The following is a 10585-nucleotide window of genomic DNA, read 5'->3' as shown; positions in this document are numbered from 1 at the left end:
TAATATAAAGCAGGTGTTTTCAAAGTCAAAGACAGTGGGCCTCCCTTCTTACACGATATACACGATGACACCCCCCGTATGAATTACGTATGCACAGATTCTTAATAAAACTATGAAAGATATGCTTAGTCAAAAGCAGTAAATGATTTTCCTCTCCTTTTTGTTTGTTTGACTAACATTAATGACAGGTTGCTGTCACTTTAAGACCTCATGCATGCATCCAGTATAATGATAAATTGCTCAACTGTTTACTTTCACTTTAGACATAACTGAGTGTGTTTACAGGAATACTTATGGTGGCCCAGTAGTGCACAACACAACGAAATTTAAAAAGTAAACATAAGTTCACAACACAACGAAATGAATCCACAACACAACAGAAATGAGCCACAACACAACGGAAATGAGCCACAACACAACGGAAAATGTACAACACAACGGAAATTTAATGTCAAAACATTTAATGTCCCCAACTAAGCAAACCAAGCCAATGGCAACAAAGGTGGAAAATGGCGACAGTGGCAAGAACACAAACTCCATCAGGGCAGAATGGAGAAAAAAACCCTTGGGAGAACCCAGGCTCAGTCAGGGGGGCAGTCCTCCTCTGGCCAACAAACCAACAGTGTATGATTATGATTCATAATGCACACCCTAATGGCCCGGACAGGGCAGAGTGGGTGTGGCCCTCAGTGGAAGGGAGAGCAGAGAGCGTTATGACCTGTGCTCTGAAGTGCGTGGAGAGCAACTTAGGCACATAGCCTCTTCTTGGTCTAGGAATGACTTTTCTGTCATTAGGCCCAAACTCGGGGCAAGATGCGTCCACTGAGAGAGCATGCAAGTCGCCAACTCGCTTGACTGATGCCAAAGGCAGTTTTTAGCGAGAGAGGCTGAAGATCAGCCGTTGTGAGTTGCTCAAACGGGGAGTTCCCTCAGTAATGTGGACAGGTCCCAGGATGGAACTGTGTGGGAGCGTGGCGGATTTATCGGATTTATCTCCTAGCCCACCTGAAAAACTTGATGATCAAGTAGTTTCTCCCAACTGATTGGCCCGCTATAGGAGTGTGGTACGCTGCAATAGCTGCCACGTATACCATCCAGCAGCTCTTGTAGAAATGAAAGGATAGATGCGATCTCCTAAGATAGGAGGTCTATATTCCGGGTTGAACACCAGGCGTAAAAAATAGAAAATTTTTGAAAACACATGGCCACACCTTGAGCTGGCGCTGGGCAAGCGTGCATGCCGGCTTGGTGTGGTACTGAGTCGATGTCGGCTTAGGGCGACTAGAAGCAGCAAAAGTCAAGTCAAGTCACCTTCATTTGTAAAGCGCTTTTAACAATATAGATTGTTTCAAAGCAGCTTTACAGTGATAATAGGAAATTAAAGTAACAGAGATCGCTTATCGCTTCCGCGTAGCCACGTGAAGCGGAATTATCCCGACAATGTTTTATCTGTACAGAGGTAAAGGGAAGGGAGAACTGGCCCGGTTTGGAAGGAAGTGGCGCATCTCCAGCAGCGACTTCTGGGCTGCTGTAAATCGCTCAGCGAAGCAATCCACCGCATAACCAAACAGTCCCAAGGGACAGAAGAGGGAGTCAAGGAGAGCTGTCTTGTCGCCATCCTTGATGTCCGTTAAATTAAACCAATGGTTGCGCTCAAGGACCACCAAATTGGCCATAGCTCGACCAATTGCTTGAACCATGGCCTTAATAGAGTGCAGGGCTAGGTCGGTCGCGTTGCACAGCTCTTTGAAGGCCTCTGGATCAGGCCCAGACTCCTCCATGGCATGTAGGATTTTGTGAAGGGACGGGTTCATCGCCAGAGTTTCCCAGTCTTCCGCTTCAGAGGCAGCCAGAGACATAGTGTCGTCAAAGTCCCACTTGGATCTGCCAAATGAAACTATGCCGCTCGCACCAGATGAGGGGCGCTGGTCTACACGGATGAAGAGCACCGGAGACTCGCATGCGAGTGCTCTAGACAGAGTGTTATAGCTAGACAGTTGCTTACTCTCATGTCACATAGCAATACAGGTAAAAGTATTTAAAATATGTTGGACCTTTTATTGAAAGTAGCCTACATTTACCTGTTGAGAATTGTCGTCACAAACACCTGTAAGAACTGTGATGTTCGAGTTTGAGGAAAACACGTCACGCGAAAGGGCCGTTTGCAAAATATGCTGTATTAGGTGCCACTAGAGTCGCAGAAACTACAAACTGCATCTTCAAACGGTACGGCTCATCGGCTTAGGACACACAAAAGACTCAAAAGACAAAATATCCCAATCAGAGATGACAAAATGAAGAAACACCTTAGCAGGTGTCAGTTTAAATGTATGCCGGAAGTTTTTTTTTTTTTATTAAGAATTTAAAAGAAGAATAATATAAAAAATATTAGTAGCCTATTATAAATAAGTAAAATATAAGTATAATAAAAATGTAAGTATCCTTTAAAAAACTAGTTGAAATAAATCAATTTCAACAATTGCATAGACTATCGATCAACAACCTCGGATAGTTACAGTAGGTCTACTTACAGTAGGTCTGTCTTTAACAGTTTACGTAAAAAATAAATTTCCCTATAGATAAAATGAAATACTATAATTTTTTTTTTTGATTTTAGTCTATTTAGTTTCGTATCAAGTACAATGTGATTTTCATTGAACAAGATCTGGCAGCAACAGCACATTTTTCCTCTTTGGCGAGCGATCCGCGGACAGCTTTCACTGTGCATGAAATCCCTCATTTGCGAATGAGAACACGGGACAATTATGTTGATACATAACAACACAGCATAGAGACCAAAGCTGCCGTGGATGTTAAGTCTTCGTCGTTAGTTAGGAACCTGGGTGTGCTCTTTGATACCAATCTTTCATTTGAAAGTCACGTGTCTAGTATCTGTAAAACCACATTTTTCCATCTTAAAAATATATCTAAATTACGTCATATGTTCTCAATGAAAAATGCGAAACAACTAGTTTATGCTTTCATGACCTCAAGGCTAGATTATTGTAATGCTCTTATGGGTGGTTGCCTTGCATGCTTAATAAACAAACTACAGCTAGTTCAAAACGCAGCAACTCGAGTTCTTACCAGAACCAGAAAATTTGACCATATTAGCCCGGTTCTGTCAACACTGCATTGGCTGCCTATTAAACATCGTATGTTGCTGATTACTTACAAAGCACTAAATTGTTTAGCTCCTCAGTACTTGAGCGAGCTCTTAACGCATTATAGTCCTTCACGTCTATTGCGATATCAAAGTTCTGGCCAGTTGATAATACCTAGAATATCTAAATCAACTGCTGGGAGCAGTGCTGAAGTGCCAACTAGCCTCTCCCTATGGAGGATCCCTATACCACTCTACAGATAAAGCGTTGGTGGAATTTTCGGTTCGCGTACCTACCCGAAATGATAAAATAAAATGAAATTCTGCATCAAAATTTTTAGGCAAGACAAGTAGTTTGTTTAGGCATGGTTTGTAGGGAATTACAAACCTGCGCACATATATTCAAACGCACATAACTATAGAATCAATTCTTAATGCGCATGTGAACGCCATCAGCGTCTATCACAGGTTCACGTTTAAAGTCTGTTTAGAGAGAATGGTGTCGTCTTAGCGGCCCCTAATTTAATAACAAATGATCATTTAGACGGAAGTGAATCAATCAAAACTAACTTTAGCTGGAAAAAACATTTTTCAAGAACCACTATAAAACCAAACCAATCTCTGTTACCTTAAATTATATGTTTATCTCTGTAAAGCTGCTTTGAAACAATCTGCATTGTTAAAGGGTTACTCCACCCATTTGCATTAAGATTTCCATTGTTAGAAATCCAGTCATACTATTGAATGGTCGTGCAACACTCTTTCATTTTCCCCTGAGACGAGAGAAATCCTCTATTTACCTTTTTCACTTCCTCCTACAATGACGCAAAAATCGTCATTTTACGTCATTGTAAAAGGGGGGGATTTCTGTGAAGACTACAAGAACTAGTTCCCGCCCTTTCAAACCCGCCCATAGGGGGTTGGACCTAATGCGCTAAACAGACCTATCAGATCAGTGCCAGTGCGTTTGATTTCACCAGGAGAAACTTTTTGAAAATATGGACGAAGGTACTGAATACGCAGACGGATGCATTATGGAGGATCTGGATTTTGACGAAGTTATGGTAGAAACGGATGTTCGTGGCTACCTTTATGAGCCACAGTATAGCGACGAGCAGCTGAGGGCTATGGAGGAACCGGAGGCGGCTGAAGCTGCTGTCACCACAGCCGACGAGACGAGGACGAGGAGCCGGCAATGGCTCGAGCTGGGGCAGATTGGTGGTGCCTGTGCTCTCACTGTGCACCAATGGACACAGAACAAGAGTCTGTCTGCTGCCGAGAATTCCAGCGGTGCTACGGAATCGGAGGATGACACGGATGTGTGTGTTGTTGCTCACCCGAGTTTCGCACCCCATATGGATAGCGGCGTCCTGGAGACCTACTTTAGAATACCTAAGTTCAACTGGCAACGTCAGCCAAAGCCTACAGTGTCAAATGGTCGTCTTTCTGTAAAGTAAGTTTATTTTCATTTTGTTAACACGCTAACGTGGCAGGTTCATTGCACAAATATCTTGCAGTTAAGCTAGCTACGGTAGTGGGAGTGGTCTGCGGAGCTGAGCATTGCAATGCACTATGGGGATTGTTGTCTACAATCCACAAGCACTAAAAAGTCATTTTCTGCCTTTTAGCGGCCAAGAAGGTCCCAAATTAGAAATTTATGATACTATTCTACTACATATATGACCCATTTTCAATACATATTCATTTCTCCACCGGTGGAATGACCCTTTAAAAGCGCTATATAAATGAGGATGACTTGACTTGACTTGACTTGGATCCACTTACCCAAAACCCTTCGTAACTATCAGATTTTAAGAAAATTACAGTCAGGTATATTCAAGTCCATTTCATTTTAGCAAGATGGCAGTGTATCTTCTCTTACTAAACTACACAATGTTTTTAAACTCTACTTCTAGAAAATGAAGAACAAAGAATGTGTTAACGTTTTTAATTAATTTATGAAGCCACAACAAACTTTATTGTTGCATATTATATTGTTATATTACAATGGCATTATATTTTTTGCAGGGAATTATCTTATTTTGTTGTAAAAAGTTTGACAATGTCACTGCAGCTGAATAGTGGTGCAGGTATGACGTCACTTTGTAGGTCCACCGGCAGTTCGCATCACCCTGGTTCCTTCGACAAAAACCCAATAGGATTTTCCTATAGGCTTTTGGATTATCGCTAAAAAGAAGCTCTGTGATCAACTAATGTTTATGATACTTACACATTTTGTCCATTAAGATAATTATCACAGATGAACACAACTTTTGTGAATTTTGAAGCCTGAATGCAGTCGCCAGAATTAAAAAGCTAAAGGTAGACTACAACCGAACTACACCACGGTCACACGACTTCAATGTCACCACCACTAGCTTCCGACAACTGTTTCAGTTTTTATCTAAAAACATGATCCCAAAAAGTTTGTGTTAGTATTGTTTATTAGAGCACAATTATAAATGTAACGATGCTGTAAAAGCCTCCTTGACAGCCTCTGTAGTCCCATTTAGCCTTTTCCAAGACACGTAACAGCTTCAAAAAATCACGAGTGGGGTAATATTGATGTATTTTATATGTCATAGAAAAAGTGAAAGTGACTTCGGGACGTTGGAACCGGAAGGGCTAAAATGCTAAACTCGCTTCCGCTTTTTGGCCTACAAAGTGATGTCATACCTGCACCCATAGACATCATATAGATAGACGCCCTATCGACCGCTACTGCCTATTGGCGCAGACGAGCCGTGGGGCTGCCATCTTAAACCGGTCACCCGCTACGCTCAGTGTAATGTGATTGGCAGGTGCAATGAGCTGCCAGCGCATTTAATTAATCATATCTCACTGAATACCGAACTGATTTTCACACAGGTTTTTTTGCTGCAAAGGTCATACACGTAGCTACGATACAGGACACATTGAATATTTTACTCACAAAATACAAACAATAGTACGGTAATGTTAAATGTTAAATCTTACTTGTGAAAAGTAATCCCCGAGTGATGGTCCGCCGATGTGAGCAGGAATATGCTGCACAGTGCTCTGGCATCTACTGCTGCTATGCAACGCAAATAGGAGTATGACCGGTTTAAGATGGCGGCCACATTTCTTGCGCCACAGCGGCCAATAGGGCATCTAGTCTCTATATGATGTCTATGCCTGCATCACTCTACACAGACTTATGCGCCAGAGAAACAAGTGCACGGCGGCGCAAGATGGCGACCTGAACGGTTGTGGCACGGTCAAGGCGCTTTTGAGGAGTCGTATCTTCTGGCCGAAATTGTAAAGCTTCATTACACGTCATGTAACTCTTTTAATGGAAGAATGCAATAATTAGACTTTATAAAAAATTTCACCTGACTGTGACGCAGCCTATATTGACTGAGCACACTGCAAGACCACGTGCGAATTATCCATCATGCCAAAGAACAAGGACAGAAAGTTACTTTCTTCGCTTTTCGAAGCATCAGCTGGAGCTGATTCATCCCCAAATACTCCAACAGGTAGCCCTCTTTCAAAAAAAGCATGTCAGGAAGAAGACCTCAATGTATCTAATGCTGACATACTTCGTGCTGTCAATGCTCTTAATGAGCGCTTTTCGTCGGTGGAACAACAGATTGCCCAGAACTCGGTCGCTATAGTTAATCTTTCAAAGACTACTGATTTTGTGGCCGAGGGGATGAAATCTCTATCTGCAAGAGTCAAGACTAACGAGAACAAGGTATTGCAAATTGAGCAGGTGGTCCGGATGGTTCAAGGCAAGTGCGATCAGGCCGAGATCTACAGTAGGAGATGGAATTTGAGGCTAAATAATTTGAGAGAAACAGATGGAGAAAATATAAGAAGGAAAGTGCTTGAAATCCTAAAAATGCTGACTCCGGACGATGTAGATGACATCCCTTTTTCTGTCGACACAATCCACAGGATTGGACGTCTTGAATCTGGAAGTAACCGTCCTAGGCCGGTCATCATTCAGTTCGCGCTCAGATCCTACAGAGAGAAAGTCTGGAAAGCTGCACGGGACCATCCTGCTCTCAAGGAAAGAGGGGTTCGCCTGGCAGAGGACCTGACATTTGCTGAAAGACAACGGAGGAAGCTGCTATGGCCAAGGGTAAATGCGGCGAGAGAAGAGGGGAAAAGAGCCTACTTTCGTGGAGCAGATGCATTTATCGATGGAAAAAAACTGTCTGTTGACGACTTTCAAGATGAGTATTGACTGAGTTTTTAACTTCGCTGGGTAAACAGTCGAACTGAAATCTTGTGCTCTGTCTTCAGGCCATTTGTGTTCGTCCAGGTGATGCGATTCCTTGAATTTTTGGAGTGGATCAATACCGACTGGTTTGTGAATTTTCGTTGTTTCAGGGTTCTTTGTTTGACATTGTTCTGACATCCAAATAAGATTATTCCATGTCTGATTTTGTTTTTAGTTGTTTAAAGGTTGTTTCTCTGAATGTTAGGGGTTTATGAGACTCCACTAAAAGGAAGTCTATGTTCATTTTTGTTAGGCGTACAAATGCAAATATAATTTTTTTACAAGAGACTCATTCGTGTGATTCTGACGTTAAATGGTGGCGTTCTCACTGGGGCGATCAAATTTTCTTTTGCCATGGTTCTCATCATTCGGCTGGTGTCGTTATTCTTCTAAATAAATTTAAAGGCAACGTTTTGGAATCGGTTAGCTCCAAAGAAGGTAGATGGTTACTGGTAGTTGTTAAATTGGATAACACTTTATTTGTTTTAGGGAATTTTTATGGTCATAATTCTTCAGCTCAAGCCAAAAATATGTCTACGGAGGTCATTCATTCTATATCAGTACTGATGGGGAAATATCAAGGTGCCTTTTTGATTTTGGGTGGTGATTTTAACGATGCCCCAGATGATTTTTTAGATCGTTTCCCACCCCACACGTTTTCTAACGCGAAATTTAAATTTACTACTGCTTTAAGTGTCCATCTTTCCTTAGTGGATATTTGGAGATTCTTGAATTTTAACGAAAAATGTTATTCTTGGAGTAACTCCTCTAGGTCTTTACAATCAAGGATTGATTTATGGTTAATTAACCCAGGGTCTGTCCAATATGTCATGGATGTTACATACAGTCATGCACCTCTTTCGGATCATAAAATTGCTGTTTTGACACTTTCTGGAACTGAAGTTAAAAATAATAGTATACGAGGTTATTGGAAATTAAACAACAATTTGCTTAGTAATGAAGGGTTTGTATCCCAGGTTCGAGAAGTAGCTCAATACATTTTTGGAAATAAGCAAATGTCATATGTTAAGAAATGGGAATTGTTTAAGTTTAAAGTTAGGCAGTCGGCTGTTTATTTTAGTAAGCAAGTAAAAGAAAATAATTTGAATAAGGAAAAGGCACTTATGACAGAGTTAGACTTTCTTTTGAAAAAAGTCAATCTTACAGAAGATGAAAAAGTCAGATTGGAGACAATAAAAACACAAATTGATCAGATTTATATTAATATAGCAAAAGGTGCATTTATCCGTTCTAGAGCCAAATGGTTAGAAAAAGGGGAAAAGAATACAAGTTATTTTTTTTCACTAGAAAAACGAAATTATAAAAGACAAACGATCTCCTCTCTTAAAATCAATGATGTTATCACCTCAAATCCAAAATTGATTGCAAATTATGTGGAATCATTCTACTCTAAGTTATATGAATCTATATTTGAAAGTGATAAATGTTCTGACTTTTTTGAGTCAGTAAAACAATCTGTCACATCTGTTTCTAATCAATTTCGAGATCTTTGTGATGAAGAACTAAGGAAACAAGAGATGGTTACAGCTATTCGTTCAATGAAAAAAAAAAAATCGCCAGGAACAGATGGTCTTTCAGTTGAATTTTATCTCTGCTTCTGGGATATTATTGAAAACCCATTATTTGAAATGTATAAGGAGTGTATTGAATTGAATGAATTATCGACTTCGATGAAACAGGGTTTAATAACCCTCCTTCCAAAACCCGATAAAGATCATTTGATCTTGGATAACTGGCGTCCTATAACATTATTAAATGTAGATTATAAATTGCTATCTCTTGTTTATGCAGTTCGATTGAAAAAAGGTCTAGACGAAATTATTAATGAGTGTCAAACTGGATTTATGGCTGGCCGACACATAAGTTGGAACATTAGACTAATTTTGGACTTGTTAGACTATTCAAATTTAGTAGAATCAGAGGCCTTAATTGTTTTCTTAGACTTCCACAAAGCGTTTGATACGATTGAGCATAAGTTTGTGTATAGGGCTTTTAAATCCTTTGGTTTTGGGGAAAGATTTATTTCTATAATTGAAATGTTTCATAAAGGTATTAATAGCTCTATTAATTTATATCCAAACACTTCTAAACGATTTCCCATCTGTAGAGGAGTGCGCCAAGGTTGTCCTATAGCCCCTTTCGTATTCCTCGTTGTAGTTGAGTTTCTTTCCATTAAAGTCTTGAATTCTCCATATATTCAAGGACTTACCATCTTCAACAAACAGCTTAGATTAACTCAGCTTGCGGATGATGCTGTTCTTTTTTTGGAAAATAAGGAACAGTTGCCCGCAGCACTGCAGTTAGTAAGTACATTTTCTGATGCCTCGGGGTTAATGCTGAATGTAAATAAATGTGAGATAATGTGCCTTTATGATTCGAAGGAAAAACTTTTATGTAATATTCCTGTAAAAAATAAGATTAAGTATCTAGGATTAACTGTAACAAAAGATATAGCGGAGAGACAAGAGTTAAATTTTTCCCCCAAACTTAAAAAAACTCAAAACATCTTTAATAACTGGCTTCAAAGAGACTTGACCATGATAGGCAGAGTCCTATTAACCAAAGCAGAAGGGGTATCTAGATTTGTTTATCCGGCTTTATCTCTTTCTGTTCAAGACTCGATTTGTAAGAAAATAAATGACTTATTTACTAGATTTTTTTGGAAGAATAAACATCATCATTTAAGAAAGGAGATTCTTCATGGTCCAAGAAATGAGGGTGGTTTTGAACTTTTGGATTTCTTTGATTTAAATTATACCTTTAAAGTCAAATGGCTCAGAAACTGTCTTCTTAAATCAGACTCGATATGGTTTTTTATTCCATATAATATTTTTAAAAAGATTGGAGGTTTAAATTTTTTGTTATTATGTGATTACTCCATTAGTAAACTGCCTGTGACATTATCCAATTTCTACCAGCAAGCTCTCAAGGCCTGGAAGTTATGTTATGTACATAACTTTTCCCCACATAAAGCAATCTTGTGGAATAATGCTTATATTACAGTAAATCGGAAATCCCTTTATTTACAGAGTTGGAAAGACAAAGGAATTTACCTTTTATCTGACCTTTTAGATCAGTCAGCTCAGTTTCTTTCTTATGAAAGTTTTATGAATAAGTGGGCATTTCCTATTAAATATAGAGAATATTATTCTGTGATAAAAGCCATTCCCACAGGTCTAATGATGTTAATGAGGAGCCATATGTTGTCCCTT

The sequence above is a fragment of the Siphateles boraxobius genome, unplaced genomic scaffold, assembly GCF_051911475.1.
Source record: "Siphateles boraxobius isolate OS27281-9 unplaced genomic scaffold, OSU_SipBor_1 76, whole genome shotgun sequence".
Lineage (NCBI taxonomy): Eukaryota > Metazoa > Chordata > Actinopteri > Cypriniformes > Leuciscidae > Siphateles > Siphateles boraxobius.
This window is presented reverse-complemented; position numbering follows the sequence as displayed.